This window comes from Xyrauchen texanus, chromosome 49 (genome assembly GCF_025860055.1).
Source record: "Xyrauchen texanus isolate HMW12.3.18 chromosome 49, RBS_HiC_50CHRs, whole genome shotgun sequence".
In the NCBI taxonomy this organism is placed as follows: domain Eukaryota; kingdom Metazoa; phylum Chordata; class Actinopteri; order Cypriniformes; family Catostomidae; genus Xyrauchen; species Xyrauchen texanus.
Genome location: NC_068324.1, coordinates 21,012,198 through 21,026,587, shown reverse-complemented (window position 1 = coordinate 21,026,587; position 14,390 = coordinate 21,012,198). Strand labels below are relative to the sequence as shown.

At 36.4% G+C, this 14,390-nt stretch overlaps 1 protein-coding gene across 3 annotated transcripts in view; it reads right to left on the bottom strand.

Annotated features, from left to right (window-relative positions):
- LOC127640672 (ras association domain-containing protein 7-like) overlaps positions 1–14,390 on the bottom strand; it is a 36,190-nt gene that overhangs the window by 17,226 nt on the left and 4,574 nt on the right. The gene's annotated exons all lie outside the window — the stretch shown is intronic.

The following is a 14,390-nucleotide window of genomic DNA, read 5'->3' as shown; positions in this document are numbered from 1 at the left end:
GAGACTAAATCAAACTGCCATTCTATATACTATATGAGCCATTGAGACTCATTTAAACTAATAAACTCATCTATCTATGACACTTATCTATCTATCTATCTATCTATCTACTTTAAACTAAATTCAAACTTCAAACTAATTTAAACTTCAAACTAATTTTGTTAAAATCCTCTTGTTTCTAAACTCAAACTTGTACACTAATAAACTCATAAATTCATACACTTATGAACTCTTAAACTCAAATGAACAAACTTATAAACTCTAAACTCACACACTGAGTGTGTAAGTTAGTGTGTGTGTGTGTGTGTGTGACAGTTAGTGAGCATGTATGTGTGTGTGAGTGTGTAAGTGTGTGAGCGAGTTAGTGTGTGTGTGTGTGTGTGTGTTTATGTGCATTAGTGTGTGTGTGTGTGTGTGTGTGTGTGTGTGCACATAGCAACCACTCAGAACACCCTAGCAACTGACAAACAACCACCCAGAACACCCTAGCAACCACCCAAAATACCTTACAACACCCTAGCAACCACCCAGAACACCCTAGCAACCACCCAAAATACCTTAGAACACCCTAGCAACACCATAGCAACCACCCAAAATACTCATCTATGACACTTTAACTATTAAACTCGTAATAATTTATTTTTAAATTAAAATTAAAGTAAAATAAAATGTACTTTACACTTCAAACTAATTTAAACTTTAAACTAATTTTAACTTCAAACTACTAAATGTACTTCATTTAAACATAAACTTTCATTAAACTCATGAACTGATACACTTACAAACTCTTAAATTAATAAACTCTGAACTTTTAGACTTATATTTAAACTTATAAACTCAAACTTATAAACTCGTATACTTATAAACTCATGAATTCATACACTTATAAACTCTAAACTCAAAAACTCTATGAAAAAAACTCAGTGAAATTAATAAACTCATCTATCTATGACACTTATCTATCTATCTATCTATCTATCTATCTACTTTTAAACTAATTTAAACTATAAACTACTTTAAACTTCAAACTACTTTAAACTTCAAACTACTTTAAACTTCAAACTACTTTAAACTTCAAACTAATTTAAACTATAAACTAATTTAAACTTCAAACTACTTTAAACTTCAAACTACTTTAAACTTTAAACTACTTTAAACTTCAAACTACTTTAAACTTCAAACTACTTTAAACTTCAAGCTTTCTGGTCCAAACTTTCACAAGCCAACTTAAAGTTTGTCTCGACGAACTTTTTCTAGTTATTATTATTATTATTATGAGTAATAGTAGGCCTATCATCATTACTAGGCTATTGCTATATAATTATATGAGGTTACATGCTTTATTGTTGTTATTATTATTATTATTATTATTATTATTATTATTATTATTATTGGCAGTAGCACCAGACTTCTAATGTGAGCTTGCAGGCATTATTATTATTATTATTATGAGTAGTAGTAGGCCTATCATCATTACTAGGCTATTGCTATATAATTATATGAGGTTACATGCTTTATTGTTGTTATTATTATTATTATTATTATTATTATAATTATCATCATCATCAGTAGGCCTATTATCATTACTAGGCTATTGCTGTAATTGGGAATTGGCACCAGACCTCTGATATTAATTTATGCTTTATTATTGTTATTATTACTAGGCCTAATAGTAGGCATCATCTGCATTTTTTACAGAAGCTTGCTGGTAGGTGATGTTAATGTGAGACCTGAGCCTGCTTTGCAAAGATCCTCAATTCTTGGCTCAATGTTTGATAAACATAGCCTCAAATTTTGAGAATCCTGCCTCACACAAATATGTCGATGTGAAAGGAAGGAGAATCTACAAGGCGACGTCACAGAGTTCAGGGTATTCCTGCATCAATGCTGCCCAGAATGACGAAAGAGGGCAGGAGCTAAAGAGTTCCTTCAGTCTACTGTCACTCTTCAGCTCAATAAGCTGTTCCTGCATATCAATTGATAGCTCGTTTGCTGTGCACACAAACGGATCTCGAACCCACACAAAAGAACGATAATCCTCTTTAAAGTACGTCGCAAATTGTTTTCTCATTGCTGACAGGTGCTCAGACGCTGATTGAAATAGGGAGGAGAAATCGCGTGACGTGCCTGCATCAGTGATAAAGTCTGCAAGGCTGGGGAACATGTCGCAGTTCCCTCGACTGATGCGGCCATGCCAGAGGTCTGGTTTTTGTGTGAAGGCGTGCACTTTGTCTGCAAGGAGCAAAATATGAGTTTCGCGGCCTTGCAAAGACAGGTTGAAATCAAACATATGAGCGCCGTTTTCTAAAGTCTATGAGCGCAGCACACACAAATAAACTAAATTGACATACTGCAGTTAAATTTCAAAATGTGGTGTTTTTATATTTATAACATTTGAATACAGTTCAGCAACATACATCACATGACCTGACGACCAAGAGAGCTGACAATTGACCATCACTTAATTTACCATCACCTCACGATTGAAAATGTGACACTGATTTCATATGACAGTTCAACAAACAAGTTAATAATATTAAGTCACTTACATTTTAGACTAAATAATGACTGTTTTGGTCTATTTTAGCAGCGAAAATAGATCCGATGAATCCAAACAAAGATCACAGCATAGCCATAGCGAATCTCACAGCAATACTCAATCGTGTTTTGAATGATTCAGTGTTGTGAACGAATCAGTTGAGTCAAAGATTCAATGACCCATTCACAAACATCTGTCTCATTCTTGATGAATTGGCCGTTTGAACGAATCGTTTGAATGAACGACTCAATGACTCGCTTAATGAAACCGCTTATCACCTGCATTTGCGCTCACTACCGACAAACCAATCAAATTTGTTCAAAACTTTTTTTTTTAAATCAGTCCAAACACATTTTAATTTTTATTCAGGAGTTATGTATATACAAAACTCTAACTTTTTATGACAGTAGTTTAGTGATAAAAAAAAAAGTGTGCCCAAAATTTTTTTTTTCCCAGTTTTTTTTCCCCTTCCATCGTAGCCTACTCGCGCCCCCCCGGGAGAGTGTCCGCGCCCCCCCGGTTGAGAACCACTGCTCTAATGGATGACAGCCGTGCCTCCCCAGATGGATCTGAGGCAGACCTCCGGCCCCTGGTGGACGTAACGCCCCGTCGCGTTTTTGGTGGATGGTAGGGGTCTCCCCCACCCCTGGCAGCGGTAACCGCTCTAGGCGGTTGATTGGGAGCCCCTCCTCCCCAGGCGGTCGGGCTCCTTCATCCTCCGGCGGATGGCCGCAGCTGCTCCGTTGGAGTGGATGGTAGTGGCGAGGACTCTTCTACGGTGCATATCTCCTCCTTCCCGGATTTCGGCACCAGTGTAAAGGAATTAATGGAAAGGAGGAGTCGAAAACCGGCTTGAGAATATATATAATATTTTAATATAAAACTGAAACAAAAAGACAAACACACAAAAGTGTCTGACAGCTGCCCGTAAATCTCTCTCTCTCTCGCATTGCTTATCCCTCTCTGAGCCTTGATTAGCCTGATTAGGGACCGGGTGTGTAGCATCACAACCAGGCCCCGCCCTCTGCCCTGTCACAATACTTTATCCACGATTTATTTCTGTATGCTGGCCAATTTGATGTGTGACCGGTGAGTACACAAACGAGCATCGGTACATCACCGTAAACATCTCTCATTCAGAAGTTACAAATGTTTTTGTGTTGTTTTCTGGTCTGATTCATTCACAGTATTCAAAAACGTCTTAGATTATCCTGTCTGTATGAATGTAGGAGCTGCTTTTAACTCCTGAAGAAGATTTTTGTCACATCTCACAGCTCAGCACAATGAAGGTATATGGAATATTGGTCACAAACATGGCGGCACAGACATACAGTGACGTCATGTGAAACAGGTCAATAGGGTTGTATTTTAGGCAGATTTCTGTGTGTACCCTCAGATGAACTCCTGCAGGCGCCCATGGTGTTAACAGTCCCTTAAGGGGAGGGACATTCTCATTCTAGAGGGCTTTTTTTTAACAAAATATAAATAAATTGTATATGCCCCTGCAAATGAGAAGAGTCATCTAAATTTCCTGGAAGAGATAGACTGTTAATTTTAACTGTATATAATCTGTAATTTTTTAAATACTTTTTTTTTGTATTTTGCCAACATGTACAGTAGGAGTACACTAGCATGATGACCTCCTAGCAAACAGACAAGGACTTTTTTATTAAAGCCCATTTTTAGTTTTATGAGGTATTGAATGAAAGCAATATTACTCTGAACAATTTGTTTTAATTTGAATTAAACTTGATTTTGACCTTTAAGGTGCTTTTTGTCATTTTGGACCACAAGTTGCCCTAAAATCGCTGCAAACGTTCCGCAAATCTGGCACTCATCATTTAATCTGCAAATGAGCTAGCAATTTGTTGCTAATGTTTGCCATAAGTTTGACCGGTAGTCTTGAACCTGCAGCAAACCTTGGGCAACAATGAGAACAAAGAGATTGCTGCAAAGCTCATTTGCATGTGAAACATTAATGGGGTGAATTTGTGGCAATATTGTGGCAACTCTTTGTTTTTAAGAGCAATTCCCATTCATTTAAAATTAATTGTAAAAGAGTGGACCAAGAAGAAATTCACCTATTGTATTCAACATCATAGGTGGTACAAATGAAAAGGGAGGTTAAATTATGACTGAATTTTCACTTTTCGGTGACCTATATCCCCATTCTCTCTGTCCGCATGCCAATAACCATCAGACATCGGTGGGCAAGTCCTGAACATGCCCTTTAAATGACCTGTGGAGTTGCTGTCTATGTAGAATGTTCCAAATTGCTCTCTTATGAGGCATCATTTCAGTTAGAAACCTGCCATAGAAGACAGCTGCCTATGTAGGCAGGAGACAGTGAGGCAGCTCACCAAGATTTGGAACAGACTGTGGGTGTAACGGTTCTAAGTAAAACAATTAAATTAAGGTAAGAATTTGCTGCATGGTTCATCTCTAGTTTAATAACACATCTGGATCACATCTGGATCATAGCACCAAAGAGACATGCATAGTTGTAACCTCTGCTAATGTATGTACGGCTCTGTCGATGAACACACTCTGCTTGTGTTTCATGTGGGTCAACTTTCAACAGAGAGAAGCTGTCCTATTAACTGTTAGTATGCTAAATCAGTTCATGACATCACTGTCCTTTATGCTTCAGTTGGCAAAATTGTAATCAGAGAAAACTAGCCGCAAGAGAGAAGCCCCTTATTTAAGTCTCCAGTGAACATTTTATGCAGTCAATTATAACAGCGATGGTCAAAAAACATTTACAAAACAGGCACTGTTTGCAGACATTGCTCGACGCGAGTGGCGTATACTGGTAATATATCGATATTTGATTAGCTATTTACACTGACATCACCCGAGGATAGATGGCGTGGTGCCCACAGAGCCGCAGGTGAGCCCGAAACTGCACACAGATGCACTCCCTTCCGTCTTTAAACAGGCACTCTGTGCTAGTTTCGATAGACATGAAACAAGAACTAAAGTGCTTGGAGTGTTCATAGCTAAAGTTATGTTGCCCTTACTCCATTAATGAAGACGTGGGATTTCCGCATATGATTAAAATACTCGAGTCACTTTACGACATCCACTCCTTTTTGTTTTTATTCCGTTTGAAAAAAATGCTAATTGGGGTTGTACAATTAACCATTATTTTACAATAGTAATACTGTAGTTTCCATATAGTAACCTTGATTTGACTATAGTATTGTAACCAGGACAGTAACCATGTTCATTTTGAGGTTACAATGATTTTACTACAAATACAATGTTTAAACTATGGTTACTGTCGTAAAATCATGGTGATTTGTAGTGAGAGCAAATCTCTTGCAGTGTCTGTTACCAAATAGAATATTTTTACTTTGGATTTGGCAGTAATAATGTTTTCCCTGAACATAACAAATATCGAACTGTACTGAAACCATGACCCTAAAATCGTGATACAAACCGAACCGTGAGAAATTTAAACCGTTACACCCCTAGAACAGACTCATAATTTTACTGTTATGGGCCCATAAAGCAGCATCCTAACCATCATGTAAGCCTATAACTGAGCAATTTGAAACACTCTTCATAGACAGCAACTCTACATGCCCCACGAACAACACAATACTCTTTTATGTATAAAAATACATAACACACAAACTCGTTGCATTATATTCTGGGATTGTCTTCACGATGAAGCATACATGCAGAGCTGACTTAGAAGGCAGCATAATGTTGTTGCCTACATTTTGGAACAACCTCGACATCAGGAGCACCCCTGTGATGCCAAAAATGTTCCCTAGGTAGGCTGCTCACTAGATTCTAGAGTAAAGCTGAAGTATCAATTTGATGGTCAATGAATATGTGCATTGAATTGAAATCTTAAATCCACAAATCCTTAGGTTTCCAAAATGTTAGTTAGACACAAAATGGTCCTGCTCATACAGAGTGAATTGTAGAAGCGTTAACCCTTGCCTCTTGACAGAGGAATGTGGAAGGCACCAAAAAATGAACAGGCCTCACCCCTAACCTAAACAAAGGCAGCCTGGGAAAACAAAAGAGGCGGCCTCCACTCGGTGACAGAAATGTCCCTCTTGGCTTCAACAAGTGGGATAAAAACATTTATTGCAAGTGTGTGGGTAAGCATTTTTTTCAGGCAGCCCATGAGAAGTTTTTTTTTCGAATCAACGTCTGCACCACAGTTCACAAACTAAGGTCAATCTCCTGTCAGAGACCATTTGGAAAACTAGTTCTATGTGCAACTACAAGTAAATGGCAGTATAATGCATGGGTTGTAATTCTGGTCCTATAGACTGGTGGGAGGCTAAAGCCCTGCAGCATGGCCATAGGGAGAAACCAACAGATGTGTCCAGCTTTGAGACATTATTTTCCCATGTGTGGAGCTTTGCCGTTTGCCATAACCAAATAAAAGAGGAATTCACCAAGTATGAATTGTGCCAACAGATAGCAGCATTTATTTGCTCATGCTGTCTGCATTTTTTTTTTTACAATTGTTTTAGCACCTAATGGACAAGGAAATGGCACTGACAAACACTGACAAAAATGTGTATAAATGTGACAAAAAAGAAATATCTGTTTACTTCAATTACTGAAAGCCATGCCAATTTTAGCTAACGTATACACCCCCAGTCCAGCTCTATTCCTGCAATTTGCTTCTGTGCAGCATGACACTTGGTTCATAAGTTATTAATCACTCTTTTACATGCCTGCTGCACTAAATAATTTAGAAATGTTTTCCATACTTTAATAATGTTGCTTCCTGCTCCATATTTATCTAAATGATAAATACTAAAGCCAGAGGTGTAAAAGATTGACTGCCAACAAAAGGGAAAGTTCTGAGGCACTGGCCTATTTTCAATGCTAGTCTGAACAGGTGTCTCTACTGTGAATGGCTATATTAATATAAGACATAACTCCCCAGTGGTCAAATGAAAAAAGAAGTGGTAGGTTATGGGTGCACAAACTGTAATGCACACCGTCAAATACCTTTTTAGGTGGAAAACTGGGTACTTTGAAGGAGATTTACAAAATGCTGCGACATCGTAGACAGCATAAAATCAAAACTGACACTTTTTGCTTTAATGCAAATTCTTATTATGCACGATTCATTGCTTCACTTTAATTAAAACCTGTATCTCTGAAACAAACCCCAACAGATTCAATCCCTTCCTTCCAATCATCCATTCTGGTATTTACTACCTGGATATAATGAGTCAATCGATTCCTGATGGATAAAATTAAGTCCCATCCTACATTTTTCTTGTTGAATATACTATTTCACTCTAGTTGATTAGTCAATGTAAAGGGGTATAGGGAAAGGACGTTATAAAAATAATATTTTAATGTAAAACTGAAACCAAAAGACACAAACACACATATAGGATGGACAGCAGCCTGTAAACGCTCTCTCTCTGTCGCACCACCGTCCGCAGTTGGCCTTTATCCCTCTCGGAGGCTTGATTAGCTTGATAAGGGACCGAGTGTGTAAAATCATGACACAATCTAACAATATATAGTTTCATTTAGGCTTATATCAAGAAAAAAAAACTACTTGCCAACAGGGTAAAAAAAAGAAAGAACTTGAATTAAAAAGGAAAGCAAGTTTATTTTTCTTACCCCATACTAAGCAAATTGTTTTGTCTTGTTTTAAGCCTCACCAAATTTTGTTTTATTTCTTTGAAAACACAACTTAATACCTTATGCCATTCCACCTCAAGTACTTTTTGTTTTTCTTGTTTTAAGGATGTTTAGATATCTCTTCCTGACAATAAGACAAAAATACCACAATTATTCTTATTTTTAAATTTTTTCCTGCAGTTTACTGTGTTTCTCTATATATACACAGGGCTTCCTGAAACAGTCAACCCAAATTCCAAATCTTAGAAAAGTTTGTAGAGACCAAGGTACAGTAGGCTGTATGATCACCAATACTATCCTCAGTCTATTGAAGGTTTATTCAAAATCTGTGTTGAATTCAGCCTCTACCAAGTTAGCACACATCCCCTCATTACCTTTCTATATTCCTTGTGTTGGCGAAGGGCAAGGGTCTGTACTAGGTCCTTTTAAGGTTTATAGAGCATGTTTGGAAAAAGTCTGGACATCACAATTTCAGGTCCTTATGTTTTCTGAATCTTTGCGGGATATCGCATTGGTGACTTCACAGACAAACCGTCAGTGGAATGTGCATGTTACGAAACGCCACATTCCTGATGTGGGAGCAGTATAAAATGTGTGCATACCTGCACCCCAGTAATGGATTTATTGCAAAATATGAATGTACTATATACATGAGAGTGAAGGGAGAGAACTCAATAACATAATTTGCCATGCTTCGTGGGAGTGGATGGTCGCTGCTGATTTGCCATGATTTTTATTTTCATGTTAACAGTGACTTCTCTAATTGGTGGATATCTCTTTAGGGTTGTGGGTAGTATAGCTCTTTTGTGTCTTCTAAGCATTTATCATCGCTTAACAACATCAGAGCTCATGGTCTGTTTTGAAAGGTGGATTTGTTACCGTTGTGTTCTATTAGGTAAGCTCTTGTGGCGTAGTTGGTAACGCATTAATCTGCCAATCATTGGTTTGTCTTGTTGGTTATGCAGAGGCGCAGATGGTAACTTTGGGGTTACAGCACCAAGCAACAGTGGTGAGCAGCTTGTGGTTTCCAAGGGAGGATATTTATATGGACAATGCCTGTCGAAGCATAGTGTACTTGCTCTCTCATTATGTGAGCTTTGCTAAATAATTACGCAGAGAGCCTGGGGATATTGAAAAGCATCAGCACATCAAGCTTTTGCATGATTCCAACTATCCTTAATTGCGCAGAAACACAATGCATGTCTATGCATGTGTGTCAACTACAGGCACTTTTATGTCAGAGTGGTTGATTTTTTTTTTTAACTAGCAGATTTCAACTCTTTTATTTTTGTTATATGAAGGTCACATAACATTTTTACACTATAAAATGTCTTTTATGGACAAACCCAATTCCAAAAAAGTTGGGACAGTATGAAAAATGCTGATAAAAATAGAGTGATTTGTAAATTATTAGGGCTGTCAATCGATAAAATGTTTTAATCGAATTAATTACATGGTGTCCCGATTAATTAATCGCATTTAACCGCATATACAAATATTTGCTGAGAAAGCCCCTCATATAACAATAATTCAATATATAATGATGAAATAATTATACATAGTTATCTTTAAATATTAAAACAAATAAAAAAAATATATATATATATATATATATATATATATATATATATATATATATATATATATATATATATGCTCCATCAAGTGTTATGAATGCAAGAACGTAATGCATGTCTGAGTTTTTCTGCTGCTCATGGGTGTTTTTCTTCACTGTATAAACTGTGCATTGCCACACAGCTGAAGTTTCACTTACTGCCCTCTCGTCTGTAAACAGGTGGTACTACAAGCTTGCATTTCTCAGGAATCTTCCATATCAGTACGGGCATTGCAATTAATTGCGTACATTTTTTAACATGTTATTTTTAAGTCAAATTAAATTGCACTGAATTAACGCGTTAAATCAACAGCCCTATAAATTATATTCACCCTTTACTATATTGAAAGCACTACTACTACACATTATATGATGATTTACCTTGTGAATTTCACTGTTTTTAAAAAATGTACAGTAATTTCAAATGTCAGATGATTGCAAAATTCTCCAAAAAAGGGAGCAATTTAAGACTAATAACAATTTTACGAGTTGAAATAAGGCAATGTTAAACAAGAGATGTTAAACAGGTGAGGCAATTGTGTCATTGTACTGTATACTGTATAAGGAGCCTCAAAAACAGCCTAGTCCATCAAGAGCAAGATTTGTTCAAGACTTGTCAATTTACCAACAGATGCTTCAGCAAATAATCCAGCACTTTGAGAACAATGTTCGCCAAAGACAAACTGGAAGTATTTTGGGCATTTCACCATCTACAGTGCACAATCTAGTTCATTTGGTCAAATCTCAGTGAGTACAAGGGCTAGATGGGCTCTCTGATCCCTCAGACATCACTGTTTTAAATAAAGATATCATGAACATGGGGTTGGGTAATCTTTAGTAAATCTTTTTTAGTCAACACCACTCGCCGCTTCATCCACAGATGCAAGTTTAGACTTTACTGTGCAAAGCAGGAAGGGGGGAAGGGGGGGAGATTGGAAGAGAACTAGTCATATAAGTTTTCTTTCTTATATTGCAAAATGTTTTGTAAACTTTGTCAAAATAAATAAAAACACTAAATTACAAAAAAAATACTGTGCAAAGCAGAAGCCATACATCAACACTGTCCAGAAGTGCTGCCGATTTCTCTGGGCTCAGTCTCATCATAGATGGAAAGTAATACAGTGGAACTGTGTTTCTTGGTCTGAAGAGTCCAAAAGCCAGTGTCTGTATGGGACAGGTGTGTGTCAGTGCCCATGGCATGAGTAACTCGCACATCTGTGAGAACACCATGAATGTACATGTACAAATTGTGGAGCAACATAAACTGCCATCCAGCACTGTCTTTTCCAGGGACGTCCCTGCATTTTCTAGCGGGACAACTTCAAACCACATATGGCTGTGTAAGCAGAGAGTGTGGGTGCTAGATTGGCCTGCCAGCAGTCCTGACCATCTCCAATTGAGAATGTGTGGTTCATTATGAAGCGCACAATACGGCAATGAAAACCTGTGTGATTGAAGACCTACATAATGGATGAATGGGGGGAAATTCCACTTTCTAAACTTAACAAACTTGTGTCTTCGAATGCTTAATAAGTGTTATTATTAGAAATGGTGATGTTTCACAGTGGTAAACACTGACTTACTCAACATATTTGGAGCATGTTGCAATCATCTGATTTGAAATTACTGTACATTTAAAAAACAATGAAATTCACAAGGTAAAACATCATATAATGTGTAATGTAGTGCTTTCAATAGAGCACAAGGGATATAATTAACAAATAACTAATTTTTGTTTTTATTAGCATTCGTATTTTGTTTTATTTTATTTTTTATACTATCCCAACTTTTTCGGAATTGGGGTTGTGCATATTTTATTGTTTTACCCATGTACCAAACCAAGACTTTTTAATCTTAAAATATGAAAATCCATTATAAAAAAAATAATACAATTCCATCACAATGAACAATTAAACACAACAGATAATTGATATGTCATGGAAATGTTTTGGTTAAGAAAAAATAATGTTTAGTAGTGAGAGTGTGAAAAGGGTTCTTTAAGGGGGTTTATTTGTCCAAAGGGCCAAAAGTGGCCATAACAAATGAGTATGTGTATGAATCTGAGCACTTTATGAGATTGATTCTTCTTTCAAGGCATGGGAACCAAGGATAAAACAAAATTACAAGGCAGAGGATTGGGATCTAGGCTGTACCAGATTATCAAAGATTATCAAACAACTGATCTTTGTGAGAAAAGCTCAAAAGTGTGTCATGAGACATGAGAAAATGGAAGACAGACAAAACCCATCCCTCAGCTGTGATTTTGTCACTGTAGTTTCTCTCACCAGCCCTGCGGTCTTGGGGAAAGCTGTACATTACTGTCCAGAGCATGCACACTCTTTAACAACAGCAGCTTTGACATACATAAACAAAACTAGGCAATTCTGTCGACGCCAGCTAACTAAACATTGTTGGATGATAATACATATCTGGTGGAAAATCTCTTTGCTCAAAAACAGTGAACATAAAACTTGTTAATCTGGTGGCATTAATGTTTCACAGGCGCGAGGCGCTGCAGCGTTGCTATGGTAATCACTTGTTAATCATTGCAATTGAAGGAGTCAATTAGTGTAACACATTACATTTTAAACTCTTGAAATCTGATTACAGTAACTGACTTTAAAGAAATAGTTCACCCAGAAATTTTAATTTTCTCATAATTTACTCATCCCATCCCAGATTTGTATGACTTTTTTTCTTCTTCTGAACTCAAATGAAGAGTTTTAGAAGAGTATTTCAGCTTTTTTGGTCCATACAATGCAAGTGAATGGGTGCCAACATTTTGAAGCTCCAAAAAGTCAGCATAAAAGTAATCCATTAGACTCCAGTGGTTAAATCGATATCTATGGTAGGTTTGAGTGAGAAACAGATCACTTTTACATTCTTCAACTTGTGTTTTTGACGATTCACATTCTTCATGCATATCGCCCCCTACTGGACAGGGAGAAGAATTTCAAGCAAAAAAGGACTTAAATATTTACCTGTTTCTCTCCCACACTTGTCATTTCACTTCTAAATATATAAATTAAAACACTGGAGCTGAATAGATTACTTTTATGATGCCTTTATATGATTTTTGGAACTTCAAAATCTTGGCACCAATTCACTTTCATTGTATGGACCTACAGAGCTGAAATATTTTTCTAAAAATAATCATTTGTATTCTGCAGAAGAAAGTCATCTGGGATGAGTCATCATAGTCTTTTGTGTCCTTTAAGTTTTATGCAGATGACAGTCTTATAAATCTTTTTCTTTCTTTTTTTTTTTCTTTTTTAAAAGGATGTTGGTACAATAGTTGTCCCCCTGTTTCTTGTAAGCAGACAGTCAGTGTTTGTGTTTGGTTCTCTTTTCTGTCCCTTGCTGACATGCGTTAAGATTTGTCATATTCTTAAGAATGGGCTGGAAATGCCAATTAATCCCTGATGGAACCAAATTTGGAACACTACAAATCAACAATCAGAAATATAATTATATGTTAAAATAAACAACAGAGAAAACCTTTTCAGGAACATTCTGTCAATCAAAGTACTACTTGCACACACAAAAAAAAACATTCCAAAATAGAACATTTGGGGAAAAACATTATATAATTTGCTACCTGGGTCATTACACAGTTCTTCCTGAAATGTTGGGATTACTTCTTATATTATTTTGATTTGTCTTGTTCAGAGGAGACTAACCTGACTTTGAGAGCAATCAAATGCTTTTTATTGTGTTATCTGCAGATCTTCACACTTCTGCCCACATATTTTTACACCTTCCTGAGTTTGTCAATGGAGTGTGAAAGACAGAAAACTTGCAAGTCACTTATGAGCAGAGAGAGGCAGACAACTAGAAAGATCGAGACAAAGATAGAGAGAAACACGGATTGAAAGGAGGACAAGTTTTCTATAAGTACTTACAAAGCTGGTCAAAGATTTGCATGTTAGGTGAAAATGTTCGTCCATTGCAAGTACAGAAGATTTCACAAACCCTAACGAAAGCTCACGTGCATCATTGACTTTTTAACGTTGATCCAATGACCTCAATGAAGTTTAGTGAACCAGAGAGTTCAATGAAACTCACTTTGTTTATTGCTTCTAGTAAAAATCAATCTGTTACTACTATCAAGAGGCTATTGTTAGGGTGAATCTCATAAAACCCGTCAAGAACATGTCAGAGTAATTTTTCAGCCCAAAATCAACAGAAAAAAAAAAAAAATAAGAAATTATATTTAGCTTAATTTTTTACAAATATATCAGGACCACTAATATTGTTTGAATTGACATTATTTTTATGATAATTGTGCAATATATACATAACCCCCTTTCTCATTACTATAATGAAGGAAAAAGTTGTGTAAATTATAAATTATTTATTGACAAATAAGGTAGCCCGGAGGTTATAAACCAGAATTCTTTTCAAAATTGAGTTTAAAACATGTCAAGTGCTTAGAAAATTCATCTTTGTGTCCAGTTTGGTTTCATAAATGTTTTATTTAAAAAAGTCAATGGTGTAACATCAACTAAAATTTATAAAAATACTTTTCTTGCTCCTTGAATGAGAGTTAACTTAATCATTCATTTAAAAAAAAAAAGTTTTCAAACATATTTTTCCAAG